Source organism: Ailuropoda melanoleuca, chromosome 14 (assembly GCF_002007445.2).
Source record: "Ailuropoda melanoleuca isolate Jingjing chromosome 14, ASM200744v2, whole genome shotgun sequence".
NCBI classification, from domain to species: Eukaryota; Metazoa; Chordata; class Mammalia; order Carnivora; family Ursidae; genus Ailuropoda; species Ailuropoda melanoleuca.
In genome coordinates, this window is record NC_048231.1 from 25,264,670 (window position 1) to 25,280,837 (window position 16,168).

Genomic DNA, 16,168 nt, shown 5'->3' on the forward strand with positions numbered 1-16,168 from the left:
AAAGGTTCTGGTGAAAGGAAAGATAGATAGATCATTATGACAGAATGGAGAGCCCAGAAATAGGCACAAAAATAGTAAACTAATGTTTGACAAAGGAGTAATGGCAACTCAATGAAACAGGGATATCAAATACTGTTAGAACAATTGGAGATACATATGCAAAAATAAATAAATTAATAAAATGAATCTAGATCCGTTCTTTATATCTTTCATAAAAAGTAACTCACAATGGACCATAGATCTAAAATGCAAATTCAAACTGTAGAACTTCTAGAAAAAAACCATGAGAAGAAATTTTACACGATCTTGTGTTTGGTAATGAGTTTTTAAATACACCAACAATACTCTCCATCAAAGAAAAAAAATGATAAGTTAAACTTAATTAAAAGTTGAATATCTGTCTTATAAGTCATTGTTAAGAGAATGAAAAGACATGCCACAGACTCTAATACATAGCTTATACAGAAATTGTATCTAAAATACAGAAACAATCCTAAAAACTCAACAATAAGAAAATAAACCGCCCAATTAAAAATGGGGCCAAAAAATCTGAATGGCTACTTTATCAAAGTAGATATGCTAATGGAAAATAAGCATATAAAAATGCTCAATATCAATTGTCATTAAGGATTTGCAGATCAAAACAACAATGGGATACAGTTACATACCTATTAAAATAACTAAAATACAAGGAAAAAAAGGACAATAACAATTGCTGGGAAGGAGACGAAACAAGGGGAAACTCTCATTCATTTTTGGTATGAAATCGAAATTGTACAGCCACTTTGGAAGACAATATAGCAATTTCTTATAAAACTAAATATAATCTCACTATCTGATTCAACAGTCATGCTCCTTTGATGTACCCAACTGATTTGAAAGCATATTTCCACACAAAAACCTATACATGAATGTTTATAGCACCTTTATTCATTATTACCAAAAACTGGAAGGAACCACGATGTCCTTCAATAGGTGAATGGATAAACTAACTGTGAAACATCCATATAATGGAATATTATTTAGCAATAAAAAGAAATGGGCTATCAAGCCATAAAAGGATGTAGATGGATTTTAAATGCATATTGCTAAGTGAAAGAAATCAGTCTGAAAAAGATATGTACTGTATGATCCCAATTATATGATCTTCTGGAAAAGGCCATAATGTAGAGTTTTGCTGAGGGTTTGATGAGTTGGAAGGGAAGGTTGAATAACTGAAATAGAGGGAATATTTTAGAGGAGTGAAACTATTCTGTATGATACTCTAACGGTGAATATAAAATATTAAGAATTTGTCAAAATCCATAAAACTTTACAGAATATAGAGTAAATGTTAAGGTGTGCTAATTAAAATGAAAGTATTTAGGAGGTAGGGGGATTTTATTGATCAAATATAGAATGTGACAAAAGATTCTAAATGTATTACAAATGAATGAAAGAATTTCATTGAAAGAGCTGGTGAATAACATACTAAATTGGAAAATGGAACCTGTAAGTCTAATGGCAAGAGGAACTATACATAGCACCATACTCTACTCAGTATATTTGTTTCTCACAGAAGAGCATAACTCCCCACTCCTTAAATTTGGGCAGCCCATAGTGCTTCCTTCCAAAAATTATAGTATAAAGGAGGAATATAAAAGGAATAACTTTACAGGAGGAAAACCTCAAAAATACTGCCTTAAGCTGCGTGATCAAGGTTAAAATCAACAGTGATTAATTATGCTGATAATGTGTACTCTTGATATAATGTGATGACAATCACACTTTATCTCTGTGTTCTTCCTCCACAAAATATACTACCCCAGTCTAATCATCAGAAAAACATTAGACTAATCCTAATTGAGGGATGGACTAAAATATCCTCAAAACTGTCAAGGTCATCATAAATAAGAAAAGTATAAGAAACACTCACCACCAAGAGGAAATTAAGGAGAATGGAAATTAAGAAGACATGACTAATGCTATAATATGATATCCTAGATGGGATCCTGGAAAAGAAAAACAGGGTACTAGGAAAAACTGAGGAAATCTGAATAAAGTATAGACTTTAGTAATAATAATAACAGATAATTAATTGTGACAAATGTTTCACAGTAATGTGAGATGTGAATAACAGTGGAAACTGGTTATAGGTCATACAGGAACTTTCTGTACTTACTTTCCAAGGATTTCATAAATCTTTTTTTTTTTTAATGATTTTTTTATTATATTATGTTAGTCACCATACAGTATATCCCCGGATTCCGATGTAAAGTTTGATGCTTCATTAGTTGCATATAACACCCAGTGCACCATGCAATATGTGCCCTCCTTACTACCCATCACCAGTCTATCCCAAGGGATTTCATAAATCTAAAACTCTTTTAAAATTAAAAAAAAGATGATCAAATTAAAAAGTATAACTAAATAAATGAATTGCCAGGCAGTTTTGTGACGCCCTGTGACCAATATGATTTTAAAACATACGAAAAAAATCTTCATTAGTAAAACAATTTTTTTCTTTTCCATGCTAATAGCACAGTTAAACCTAGCAAGAAAGCTTAAAATTCAATTATATTGAACAATATAGAATATTAAAAAGGAGAATTCTGGAATCATTAGTGAAAGGCAGATCTCAGTAATATTTAATGCTATTACTATCTGGTAGCCATGTGAAAAAATAATGAAGTTAGATTCGTATCTCATAATGTACAGGATAAGTTCCCAAATGGATCAAATATTTAAATGTATAAATGAAACCATACATGTATCAGAAAAAGAAATAAACTTTACAGATGGAAAGTCTTTCTGGTTCTCAAAACTCAATCATGAAAGAAATGATTGATACTTTTTCTACATAAAATAAAAAATCTTATACATGGCAAATAAAGCTAATGTATACATAATAAAAAAACAATAAGAAAGGGAAATAATATTTGCAATTCATTAAAAAGTCCCTAATATAAAGAGTATTTAGAAATTGCTAAGGAAAAGACTAGTTACTAAATAGAAAAATTGGAAAAAGTATAGAGTTCATAGAATAGTGAATACAAAAGACTTATTTGTATTTTAAATAGTGTTTAAATACTATTTAAAATAGTATAGATACTATTTAAATACCATCAATATTTAAATAGTATCAGACTTTTTCATTAAAAAAAGAGAAATGTAAATAAAAACAACACAGAACTTTTCCACATCAGACTTGTGAAAGTTCAAGAATTTAACAATTTTGTCAGTGAAATTATGAAGAAATAAGCATTCTCTTGTATTGCTGTGGGATGCATTAATTTGTACAGCTCCCATTCAGTGCAATGTATCAATATTTATCATATTTCCAAATGCATATACTCTATTGACCCAGCAATCTTCACTTATAAGAATTTGTCATGCAGATTTAGTCACCCAGATAGGCAATGTTTTTACAGGGGTATTCATCATAACTTTGTTTATAAGAGCAAAAGATTTTTTAAAATATCCCTTAGTAGTGATTCAATTAATAACTTTTGTCACATCTATGTAACTGAATATTAGGCAGCTATAAAAAAGGAAAAGGTCTTTCTACACTAATATGAAATGAGTCCAGTTATCTTGACTGGTAAGTGAAAAAAGAAAGTACAAAATAAGAATTTTGCCCTGTTGAGGAGAGTATAGTCAAAATTTCATATATAGGTATAAATAAACACTGTAATATATAAAAAAGAAATGACTGTTCACTAAGGGAAGAGTTGATTGGAAGAAATGGGAACTGAAATATATATGAGTATGTGTGTGTGCGTGTAATTTTTAATAATGTAAATGTGTGTCTATTTTTAAAAAGTTATTTGACTTGTTTTTACCAATTCTGCCAAAAGGACTGAAATGGCTGTGCATTTAAGCCCAATCTACATCTTGTCAATGTCAAAGAAAACATGAGTTAATGTTGAAATCACCAACATTAAAAATATAACAAAACAATATTTACTATTACATAAAATTTTCTAATGGATCTCACCTTAGAACTATAGTTAAGGTCAAGTTGTTGTTCTTGAAGGAAAACATTATCACAAGGTAGTCTTACTGAGCTCCTACTAAATAAATAAATGTCTTACATTATCATTTGCAATAATTTTTTTATTAATTTAGGATGAGTCCTTACTCCCCCTGCCCCAGTGAAAACATTTTCTGGTACTAAATGAATAATTTTATGGTTGAAGAAAATGTTCACAGGATACAGAGGATAGTGCTTAATGTGAGTTTAGTGTCCTTTGGTCAAAAAAAAAATACTGTATTCAAATTCAGATTTCTAAATTTAAGTTTTTATATTTAAAACTTGTCAAGTGTCTTAATTGTGTGACTTCGGCAAGGGACTTTTATTTCAACTTTTCTCAATGGGTTGTGGCAAAGATCAGATGACATTTTGTGCGTAAGAGCACTTTGTAAATTTTAAGGCACCAGATAACTGTAAATTATTATTCTGACACAATCATTTGCTAAATTGTATGCTAGGATTCTCAAAACAATGAGTGGACTTTCTTTAAAAAAGTTCACCTTTTGCTTTTTAGGACAGGAATTAAAAACACCTTTAGCCTTGATGTTAGCTTTTATCACTAGATGCTGCTGACATATCTGAGGAACAGCTACATAAAAAGATTTCAGAATGTGTGGGAGGACTAATGAGTGGGGAGGGCAAGACCATGGAAAAAGGAAATAAAAACTAAAAATGAAGAGAGAAGGGAAGAAGACATATGGTGATAAGAATCTATACTTTCACTGCTTTGAACAGTTACCCCTGTAGATTTCCAATGGGGATTTTACTTTTTAAAGCCATTTAAATATTTTTTCATTGTAGTTATGCAGAGCATAAATTTCCAAAATTTGGAAGAAAAATGTGAAAATTAATGTACTTTCAAGCGTGTTCTGAGATACACGTAATGTTATTAGTGATAACAACAACGCATGGTAATAGTTTTTGTTTGTATCCTAATGAGTTGATTTAGCTACTTTTTCTGGTAGCACTATCTTCCAAGACTATAAAATGATAGTTCAAGCTAGCATGATACTTGTGCCTTACTATTTTATGTCTTCTTTTCTGCTTAATGTATAGATTCAACTCTATGGATATATCATTTCTACTTCCTTACTTCTTTATATGCCAGATAGTTGTGTTTTTTCTACGTTTAGTTTGTCCCAGTCTCCGAATTATTGACTATCTTCTTAGCGGTTAGTTACTTCAGAACATGAATAAGGAGATTGTAACTGCATGAGTTTTTTCAGGGTGGATAAGACTTTTACAGGTTTTGAAATTACAATGATAAATTCTTAAGTACATACATGATGTTATCACACTACAGACCGAAGAGAACAGGAGTTGGTAAATCAGTACTTCCCTCAGCTGATTCACAGCATTTGCACTAGTTTGAATTTAATCCAAAATGATCTTTGCATACTTTTCATCAACTCAACTAGACAAGTTCCTAGTAAAAAGAAAAAAGCTAGAAATACTGCAAATGAAAGGGTTTCTGCCTGTCTGGCCTAACTTTGGGCAATGTCACTCCTCATAACAACAGATGGTGTTACTCCCTCTGAAGTCCTGTTTGTTGATGTTATAAATGACTAAAAATTGAGATTTTCAGTGAAAGTGCTGACAAAGACTACACTGGATCATCTCACAAGATGGCATTAACTTGCATTACTTACTGGTAACTGTAGAGGCAGGGTATTCCTGCTACATTATAATTGCATGGTATTCCCTATAATCCAGTATCCCAGAACATTTCAAATATACATGAGAAAAATGGGAAGTTAGCATTTAGCAAATTGTAAAAGATTACCATTTCAGAAAGATGTAGACTCACTGATTTTTTTTTTCCTGTATACAATAGAACATGAAATGTTCTTTAAATTTAAAAAGTACAGAAGTCAAGAAGGAAGAATTTTAAACTAGGATTCAGAAAGAAAAAAGTCAACTGGTCCAGAAAAACTCTTTAGAAGCCTTTGCTTGGGCCTGGTAGTTTCTGGGTTGGGAGTTAATTAGCATCAAAGGAGGACAGCTGGAACTGAGTGAGCCGAGACTGGACATGCCTCTTTTGGGGCAGTTGTCATGCTCAGGAAGGTCACCTAGTGACCACTGGCCATTGACGGTTGTCAAATGTCAGTCATAGCAAATGCCTTACTGATAATTACCATATGTCAGAATTCAAAGAGATTTTATGGGCTATAATTATGGGTTAAAATGATATGAATATGGTTTTATATATGTAAATATAATAATGAAGAAACTGAGTTCCAAGGAAGATGAACAGAACTCTCCAAATAATGCTATACTCCAACATTTGATGATAAGTGAATAGCTAAGTATACCTAGAACTCAAATTTCCTTATTCCTAGTTAAGCATTTTTTTTTTCAAATCCCTATTTATACTACAAGGGTTGTTCTAGTACTAATAGTAGTGATTGTTAGTATTTCCATGATAAAACTAGCACTAAAATTTGGCCAACTCTGCAATATGAATTATCTCATCCGCAAACCACTGAGGATTTAATGATTAGCTGCTTTCATTAAAATCCCAATGAATCTGACTCAGAAACTGAGGAAATTAAAAAAAACCCTAATATATATTATGTGTGTATATATATATGTCACATTATGTGAGAGACATCACACACAAAACTATAAAATTTTATTCCATTTTCATAATAGTCCTGTATTTAAGTTTTTGTATTAGTATTTTAATGCATAGAGGAAACAAGGTTCAGAGAAGAAAAATAACTTATCCAAGTCACATAACGTGTAAGTAATGAAGTGAATTTGAATCCACCTTATTGTTAACTTTCCATCTGAGCAAGCAAATAATTTGTCCAAGGTTAAGCAGTAAGCATTAAAATGAAGTTTCAAATACAGGATTTCAGATTCTGTATCACTTGCATTTTCCATAGCATTGCACTTTAGACTTTTTCCAGAAGTTCCTCAGCATTTTTTATGAGAAGAAACTATTTTTCAATTTCTAAAGCCTTGAAGTTCTGAGTGAGGTATACTTCTTGCCAGTATGGGTATTTGTGATGAGCCTCAGAAATGGGAATTTGGCAACATTAATCAGCTTGAAGGTCTACCCAATATAACACTCGAATCTCCTTTTAAGATTTCTATCATTTGGTTAAGAATTTTTATTAGAGGGGCGCCTGGGTGGCACAGCGGTTAAGCGTCTGCCTTCGGCTCAGGGCGTGATCCCAGCGTTATGGGATCGAGCCCCACATCAGGCTCCTCTGCTGTGAGCCTGCTTCTTCCTCTCCCACTCCCCCTGCTTGTGTTCCCCTCTCTCGCTGGCTGTCTCTATCTCTGTCAAATAAATAAATAAAATCTTTAAAAAAAAAAAAAGAATTTTTATTAGATGTATTCTCATGTACATTAACAAGATGTACTTATATAGTATATCTATCTATCTGTTCGTCATCTATCTTTTTACTTATCTATCATCTGTTTAAATCTAGTGGGTTGACATAGGATAAAAATAAAAATACAACCACATTTCTTCATTTTTTAAAAGATTTTATTTTTTTTACTTGAGAGAGAGACAGAGCAGGAGCAGGAGAGGAGCAGAGGGAGAGGGACAGGGAGAAGCAGACTCCCTGCTGAGCAAGGAAGGGCTGGATCCCAGGATCCTGAGATCATGACCTGAGCCAAAGTCAGATGCTTAACTGACCTAGCCACCCAGGTGCCCCGCAAGGTCACTTTCTTGAAAAGGATGATCAATAAATTGTCCCCAACATAAGGTACAATGTATTGTGTACCCCAGATTTAACAGGGCCACATCAGGCATATGGAGGCAGAGACCTCTAGGCAGGAGTAATTTTTGTGGTCAGGTAAATAGAAGCTTCCTGTTTCTAGATCTGTCTTTCTGAGTTTATTCATGGATTGGCGTATGGTAAAGATAAAGGGTCTTGTCTCAATCCTTTAAACTTTCTGATATTTAGAGGCAAAGCAGGAGAAAAATAGTAAAACAAAGAAGATTGAGAAGGAGTACCTCATGAAGTAAGAGAAAAAACAGAGTGTGGACTTTTGGAAACCATGTGGCAAAGAAGGGTGTATTTTATGAAGAAAAAATGGACACTGAATGTTATATGTAAGTGAGGAATCACTGAATTCTACTCTGGAAACCAATATTACACAATATGTTAACTAACTAGAATTTAAATAAAAACTTGAAACAAAAAAAAATGAAAGAGAAGAAAAAAGAAAAGAAAAGAAAAAAGAGAAAAGAGGAAGGAAGGAAGGAAAAAGAAAAAGAAAGAGGATATTTCGTTGACAGATCAATGAAAGCCAAGTTAGAACTGGAACTCATCCCTGCCATAATGAATACGAGACAGTAGATTGATTTTAAATCCCACCTGCTGTTGAGGAACAGATTTGGTAATCCGATGCCGGTCTTTGTTGTGATTGGCTCAATGATTGGATGGAGCTTGCACCAAAAACCTTTGGAGTCAAGAAGGAGTGGGGCAGAGAAAACCTGGGAAGCAGAACCATTTCTTCTATGCCCCGAAATTCCTGGAGCAATGTTAATGGCAAAGCAGTCACCTGATAAATATTTGTTGATTGATTACAACATCAATAGACTCAAGGAATTTGCATATGATAATAGGGCTGAATTTTTCATAGGACTCATCTGGAAAAATGAAGGGTAAATGATGTGATTAAAGTCTATGAAATTTTGAAGGCTCTGAATTGAGTGAATGCAAATGTCCTCATTAAATACTTGATTATTAGTATGTTGAAGATCTCTTTAAACTTGAAAGAGACAATTGTGAATAAATGAAGGTAATAGGACTAATGATAAAAAGGTTAATACACCTTGGGATCAAAAGTGCCACAGTAGGCTGAATGTATAGGAAGGCTTGAGAAGAATTGAGATAAGTTGATGAATGATATATCCAGAATGGAATTTAATATAATTTAATTCCATATACATTTGGAGACAATCCTATACCCACTTGAGTCTGACATCATGGAACAAAACAACATCCTTCTATATATTCTCCTCATTTTCCCTCTTAAGAACTTGATGATGTTCTGAATTGACAGTGGTTCTGTCATTTCTCACACATTTTCAGTGAAGGACAAGTATTTAGAAGGAAAGCACGATTATTCAAGGACTTTGTAACAAAGAACATTTCTGCTCTGTTTGGGAAGATTGTTGTTAGAATCAAGGGCACAGCTTTGGAGTGTCCTTAGCCCCAGATCAACTGAACCGAACTGGAGAGGAATGAAGTAAGAGACATTATAGCCAAATAGCTTTTACCCACAGATGGAAGAATATAGATTTTCCTCCTGGTTGAATGATTTGAATTCCATTGGTAAAAGCTTCTTTGATGAAGAGAAAAGGGAGAGTATTTCTACTGCTGATTTAAATCTTTGTCCAACTTGTACCATCAAAATGCATCCCCTCCCAATAAAATTCAGTTCATTTTGAAATTGTTTTGCATAAAAAATACATAACAATTTGTTGAACATAGTATTTTACAGTTGACCATTTTCTTTAGGTAGAAATGATTCAATTATAGATTAGTTATCAGGAAATGGCATAAAATAATATTTCATATTTTGTTTAACATTTTATTTTATTAAAAATAATTTCTATATTTTTACCTTGTAAATTACTAAAGAACAAGGGAAACCAGTTTCCAAATATTTTCAATACGGTTTTATGTATACATTTTTAAAAAGATTTTATTTCTTTATTTGAGACAGATTGAGAGAGAGAGAAGGAGCAGGGGGAGGGCCAGGGGAAAAAGGAGAAGCAGACTCCCTGCTGAGCAGGGATCCTGACGTGGGGCTCAATCATGGGACTCTGGGATCATGACCTGAGCCAAACGCAGCTGCTTAACCTACTGAGCTACCCAGGTACCCCTATATATGCATTTTATATAGGTAATTAAAAACATGAATGTTTTGTGGTATTTAACAGCTGAGTAGATAGAAACCAAGGCCATATTAACCACTCTTGCTAGATATAAACCACTCTTGCTAAAAAGCATTTTGTGTTAAAGTTGTTTCACCAAATCTACTTTTAGAGCCCAGGTACTTTCATAAAAAATATGATTAAAATACAAAAACTTCAGTTAGTTTGCAATTCTTTTCTTTTTTAATAATAATTTTTTTATTATATTATGTTAGTCACCATACAGTACATCCCTAGTTTTTGATGTAAAGTTCCATGATTCATTACTTACTTGGTTATAACACCCAGTGCACCGTGCAATACATGCCCTCCTTAATACCCATCATTTGCAATTCTAAAAAAAAAAAAATTGAGACTGCTGTTCTGAGCCAATATTTGTGAATAACTTCTATTCTTCAAAACTATCTACAGTAATAGATTCTTGCAATGAGGGTTAATTGCTAGTATTTTATTTGACCTGACAGGACAGCCAATGTTTCTACTGTCCAGTGTCAATGTGCCAGCACCCCCTGGTGGGCACTGTTAAAAATAAAATTTAGTTCTACTGATAAGAAAGGTTAAAGATGTTCACTGGTATTCCGTTCATTGTGTGGGAATGCATTTGCACGATTCAGATAGCTTTGTGTTTCTGAATGAACACTGTCAAAAGAATATTATGTAACTACAAAAACCCAAGTTAGGATGCCACCAGCTCTCATTGCCCTGAAATATCTTTGATTTAAAGAAATCACATATACATTTTTGTATTTATGTGTGTGTGTGTGTGTGTGTGTGTGTTTGTATAAAGTAATATGAGCTATATATCATGTGTGTTCGCTCAACAAACATTTTTTATTTAGGTTTGTGCTATGTATTCTTGCAGTTACAACCAGGGTTTTGACTCTTTCCTGGGGTTATTGTGGTATAGAAAAAAGCATGGATTTTTTCAGAGACTGATTTTATTTGACCTCTAATTCTCTCAAATGTTAGCATTGCGATTTAGAGAAAATTACTTAGCCTTTTGAACCTAATTTTTTTCATCTGTAAAACAAGGGTAGAAATATATACACAGATTGTTACAAAGTAGAAATGGTCAAGCCTTGCCCAAATATTTTAGGCAAATTTTTCCTGAAGTCCTCCTGCAGCATCTGTTCTTAACAATGAACGTCTTTAAAATGCATAAACATGTACACATTTTTATTGCCGAACATCAACAATGATGTATAAAAAAAAACCTAAGGAATTTTAAGCATTAAAATTCATTATAGATGGTGCTTTACGCTAAAATAAACACAAAATAAACAACTGGATATTTATCTTGATAGGAATAAATTTACATTTTTTCTGTATTATCCTTGGTACCTGACATAAGTTAATTATTGAGAATTTTACAATAAATGTTTATCAATTGATTGATAGAATGTGCAGGAGCTCTAAAAATAGTCAAATCAAAAGCTAGAGCTTATTAGTGAAATGACATTAAGCTTGGCAGGGTTTATATAAATGCTTTTCTGTGAAATTATTTATAGATGTGAAAGAAAATCCCTTTAGAATTCACTCCCAAAATATTAGACTATCTCTATAGGTATGACTAGTTCTGCAAATCTTGTCTGAATAAACAGGCGATTTAAAACGGTAAAGTAAATTGTAAAGGAAAACGATAAAGGAAAATGAATGAAAATTTAAGAATACTGGGCAAGTTTCCTGAGAGCAAGCTTTTTTTTTTTTTTTGGAAGATTTTTTATTTATTTGACAGAGATAGAGACAGCCAGTGAGAGAGGGAACACAAGCAGGGGGAGTGGGAGAGGGAGAAGCAGGCTCATAGCAGAAGAGCCTGATGTGGGGCTCGATCCCAGAACGCTGGGATCACGCCCTGAGCCGAAGGCAGACACTTAACCGCTGTGCCACCCAGGCGCCCCCCTGATAGCAAGCTTTTGAGAAGGATTGTTGAATGCCCCCAAAAGTTGGAATAGAAGGGTTGTGAGACACAAAATACTCAAAGAATGCAAAGTGCAAAAAGAACACATGAAAAGCAATCTCCATTTTTTTGCAATTATGCTCTATGATATCTGGAAGCTATCTGGAACTGTTATTTTGGTGAATGCACTTCAGAATTTCTTGGTTTCATGCTTTAGAAACAATATGGTTTATGGTTCGTTGAACAAAGTAGATCTTCTCTGACCACAATGGTCTGTGGTGAAGGCTTTCACCAATGGATTCCAATGCTCATTTCCATTGGCTATGCTCTTAATTTACCATATGTAACATGGTATATTTACATGTATTTTAATGCTTCTATATTCTCCCCAAGGGTAGATGGGAGCTTCCTCTGGGCATGGACATTCTTTTTCCTTTTAATGCCACATGTTAAAGATAACCAGGCCAGATTTTCCAATAAGTTTGCAATTATTCTAAGGCAGAGTTTCCCGAACATTTGTGGCCATAAAATCACTTGGAATGGTGTGAAAGAATACAGATTACTTGAATTTACCCAGATAACTGAGTCATAATTTTCCTTTGAAGGTACTTGGAAATCTCTATTTATAAGAAACAACCAAACTTATTCTTATGGTTATTTAAACATTAGACCTATTCAAATGATTCCATTCAGAACAAGTTTACATAAAGGGAATCTAAGCACAGAGAACTCAATTTAAACATAAAAACAAATACTAGATAGAGGTTATTTAACAAACAAATAGTGAAATTATAGTGGTCATTTCTTTCCTATAACTTTAAAACATCCTTGTTTGTTCTTTAGGGTAATGAAATGAAATTTATTATTATTTTTTTTTTCAGTTTGAGCTACATTTTTTTGTAGGAAATGACAACCGATAATAATTCCCCTTTCTTTCTCTTATCTCATTTTATTTTTGGCTGAGAGAACACTTATTGCTGGAATGGGAAATCACTAAAATGTCAGCAGTTTTGAATTAGTTAAATTTAGGTAAATAGATATCCTGATTCCATAAAAATAGACAGACAGATAGATAGATGGTTAAAGACAATGTCTATTAGCAAGTGTATGAGTTTTTAATTGCCCTGTCACAAATTACCATTGGTGGCTTAAAGTGAAAAAAAAAATCATTATCTCTCAGATTCCTTGGGTCAGAATTCCATTAGATTTTAACTGGGTCCTCTACTGAGCGTCTTATTGAGTTGAAATCAAGGTGTCAGCCAACTGAGTTCTCCTCTGGAGTCCTGACTAAGGAAAACTATATTTCTAAGCTCCCTCCGGTTGTTGACAGAATTTGCTTCCGTGGTAATAGACTATGGTCCCCACTATCTTGTTGGCTATCAAACAGGGACCAATCTCACTTCCTACAAGCCATTCATAGATCCCTGCCATGTGGCCTTCTCAATCTCAGCAACAGAGAATTTCTTTTACATCATCACTTCTTACTTTTCAAATCTTTCTGGTTCCCTTTTACTACCAGATGGAGAAATCTCTGCTTTTGAAGGGCCTGTGTGATTACCTCCATCTCATGCAAATAATCTCCATATCTTAAAGTCAATTGATTTGGGACTTGAACTATATCTGTAAAATTCCTTCACAGAAATTATGCAGAGTAGGGTTTGATGGAGAATGGACATCTTGGGATGCCATTTTATAGTTCTGTCGATCAAAGCAGCTAACACTTGAAGCATTTTTTCCACATGCAGTTGATTTAATAATGTCACAAAATCTAGCCCTAGAGTTTTACTGGACTTCCAAAATTTGTGTTAGAGTCAGAATGAAATAAACAATAGTTCTAAAGAACAGTTAAGGACCACAGTGCCATGTTGGCTGAAGAAATGCTTCTACACAGAGGTGTGTAACCTATTTGTCAAGAATCCCTCTGAGGATATGACGAAGATTAGAATTTATTCCCCACATCCCCAAATATATACATATATTTCAGGGTTTTTTGGATCCCAAATTAGAAGTTTCTGGTCTAAGTAAAAGTGAACGAAAAGTGAAATTAATCAATGCCTGTATGCACCTGAGAAAGTACTATCAAGGAGGTGGAAAGAGAACATAATTGGAGCAGTTTAGAAAAAGAGAGGAGGAATTAGATGAAAATGGAGACAAAATATACAAGGTAGAGTAGGTCTTTATGTGGTTTCAGGCACCAATTTATGATCCAGTACCAGAAATTGCATGTTACTACTTCAGTACACGATGGATTTAAAGATGAGCCATTTAAAAATGTGTAGTAGTTTATGGGGCCCCTGGGGGCTCAGTCAGTTAAGCATCTGCCTGAAGCTCAGGTCATGATCTCAGGGTCCTGGAATCAAGCCCTGCATTGGGTTTCCTGCTCAGGGAGGAACCTTCTCCCTCTCCCTCTGCTCTTCCCCTGCTTGTGCTTGCTCTCTCTCTCTCTCTCTCTGTCAAATAAATAAACACCTTTAAAAAATGTGCAGTGGTTTGGAAGGTTTGATTGACAATTTAAGTAGACTTTATACAAATCATGAGATCTCCTTTCTGAAACTTCTGTGATAATTGAATGATTAAATGTCTGGAATACTGTCTGGCTCATTGGAAGTGCTTTGCAAATGTGTATTTCCTTTTATTTTCCAAGAGGCTAAGTGCGTGCTAGTACGAGTCCTGGAATTTTATGATTGCTACAACTTTGCTTTGAGTTTAATGCATATCTCCAGAAGTTGCAGGTTTAATACCTCCAGGATATGTCCCACTAACTATCAATAGGAGTCACACCTTATTTTGAAGCAGCCCTTTTAGTTCTTAGAGCTATGAGAAAGTAGAAAACGTCATATGCAGGACTAGGTACAGGAGAAGGCAGAAACCATAACCAAGAGTTGTGGCTGGAGTAACTTGCAGGGATCCTGGCAGTAGTGTACCTGGATGGCTCAGATGAAGGACTCTGAGGGCACATGTTACCTACTTTATAATTGAGCTCACAGCCTTCCCTATATGCTTTTGTCTAAGTGCAATTATGTGCATGATTTAGTTAGTCTTTTCCTCAACTATAATTTGTATACTTCTTTTAGTAATTTTCAAATACATGTATTTTACCTATTCCCTTCATTAAAAAAATAAGCAGACAAAAAGACATGCGAGTTAAATCTTTGGGAATTGGGGTTTAGAAAATGTTGATCAACTAATGTTAACATAAGACCGGATTCACTAGAGACACTGGTTCTAGTGAAACATATATTTTAATCTAGCTCTCTTAGAAACCTTTTTTTTTTCCTAGCAATGAACAACAACAACAAAAAAATCCTAAAATAAAACAAAACAAAACATTGGTTTCCAAAGACTGTGAGAATCGGTTTGCCAGTTCCTAATGACTATGTCACTCCTTGGGATAGATGTTGTACCCAGCTAAATTTGTACTCACAATTTTTTTTTTTTTTGAAAGGAGAAAACAAAAGACTGAATTTAGCCTGACTAACAAGAGACTAGTTATGGAGGGAGAAAAATGAATTAAATCTTCCTTTGTTTACAAATGAGTTTATGTGTCCATTTGGAGAATCTCTTTCTTTTCTGTTCCTACCTTACCAGTTAAAGTATAGCTGTAATTTATCACACCCTCATGACCCAAAGGAATTATGACACTTGGGAAGTACCTGAACCGGACGTAAACGACAGCGTGTTCATCTGACAGAACCACAGGATCTGGTTCTTTGTTTGTAAAAACACTTAGGCTCTAAGTGCTGAATTTTCTCATTATGACCAAATAAAATAAAATAAAATAAAATATCCCATGGAATGAAAGCAGGGGAATGTGCTGGAGAAATAGATCAAATATCCCAGTGGATAGCTAGTGGCTGCCACCTCCAAGGTCTGTGCAGGAGGATTTTACTTCTTTCTCCCAAGACATAAAAGGCAGGCCCAGGATGTGGGTTAATGTGCAACAGTGATTATCTTACTTCATTGCTCTGCGGCAAATGCATGCCTGGTATGTAGAAAGTTGAAAATTAAATACAGACATCAGAAGGATGGGGGTGAAAGGGATTTGTTAGGTGTTTGCACTGAAATGCTAAAGAACTCCCATTAAGTTACATGTTGTAATAATTAAAACATTGCTTTGAATTGGTTTCAAAACTTAAGCAGATCCAGAGAAACTAGAAGGGGAATTAGGAACTAATTACATTAAAGTACTGAAGATCAATTTCTCATGGGTTGGTAGCTTCATGTTATTGTTTCTTTAAAACAGGAAGGCAAATATTATAAGGAAATATCAAAGAATGTTTTTCCAGGGCTCTGCATTATTCATTAGTATTAAGTATTTTTGTAATAGAGTTTAATCGAATTAGCTTATCTTGAT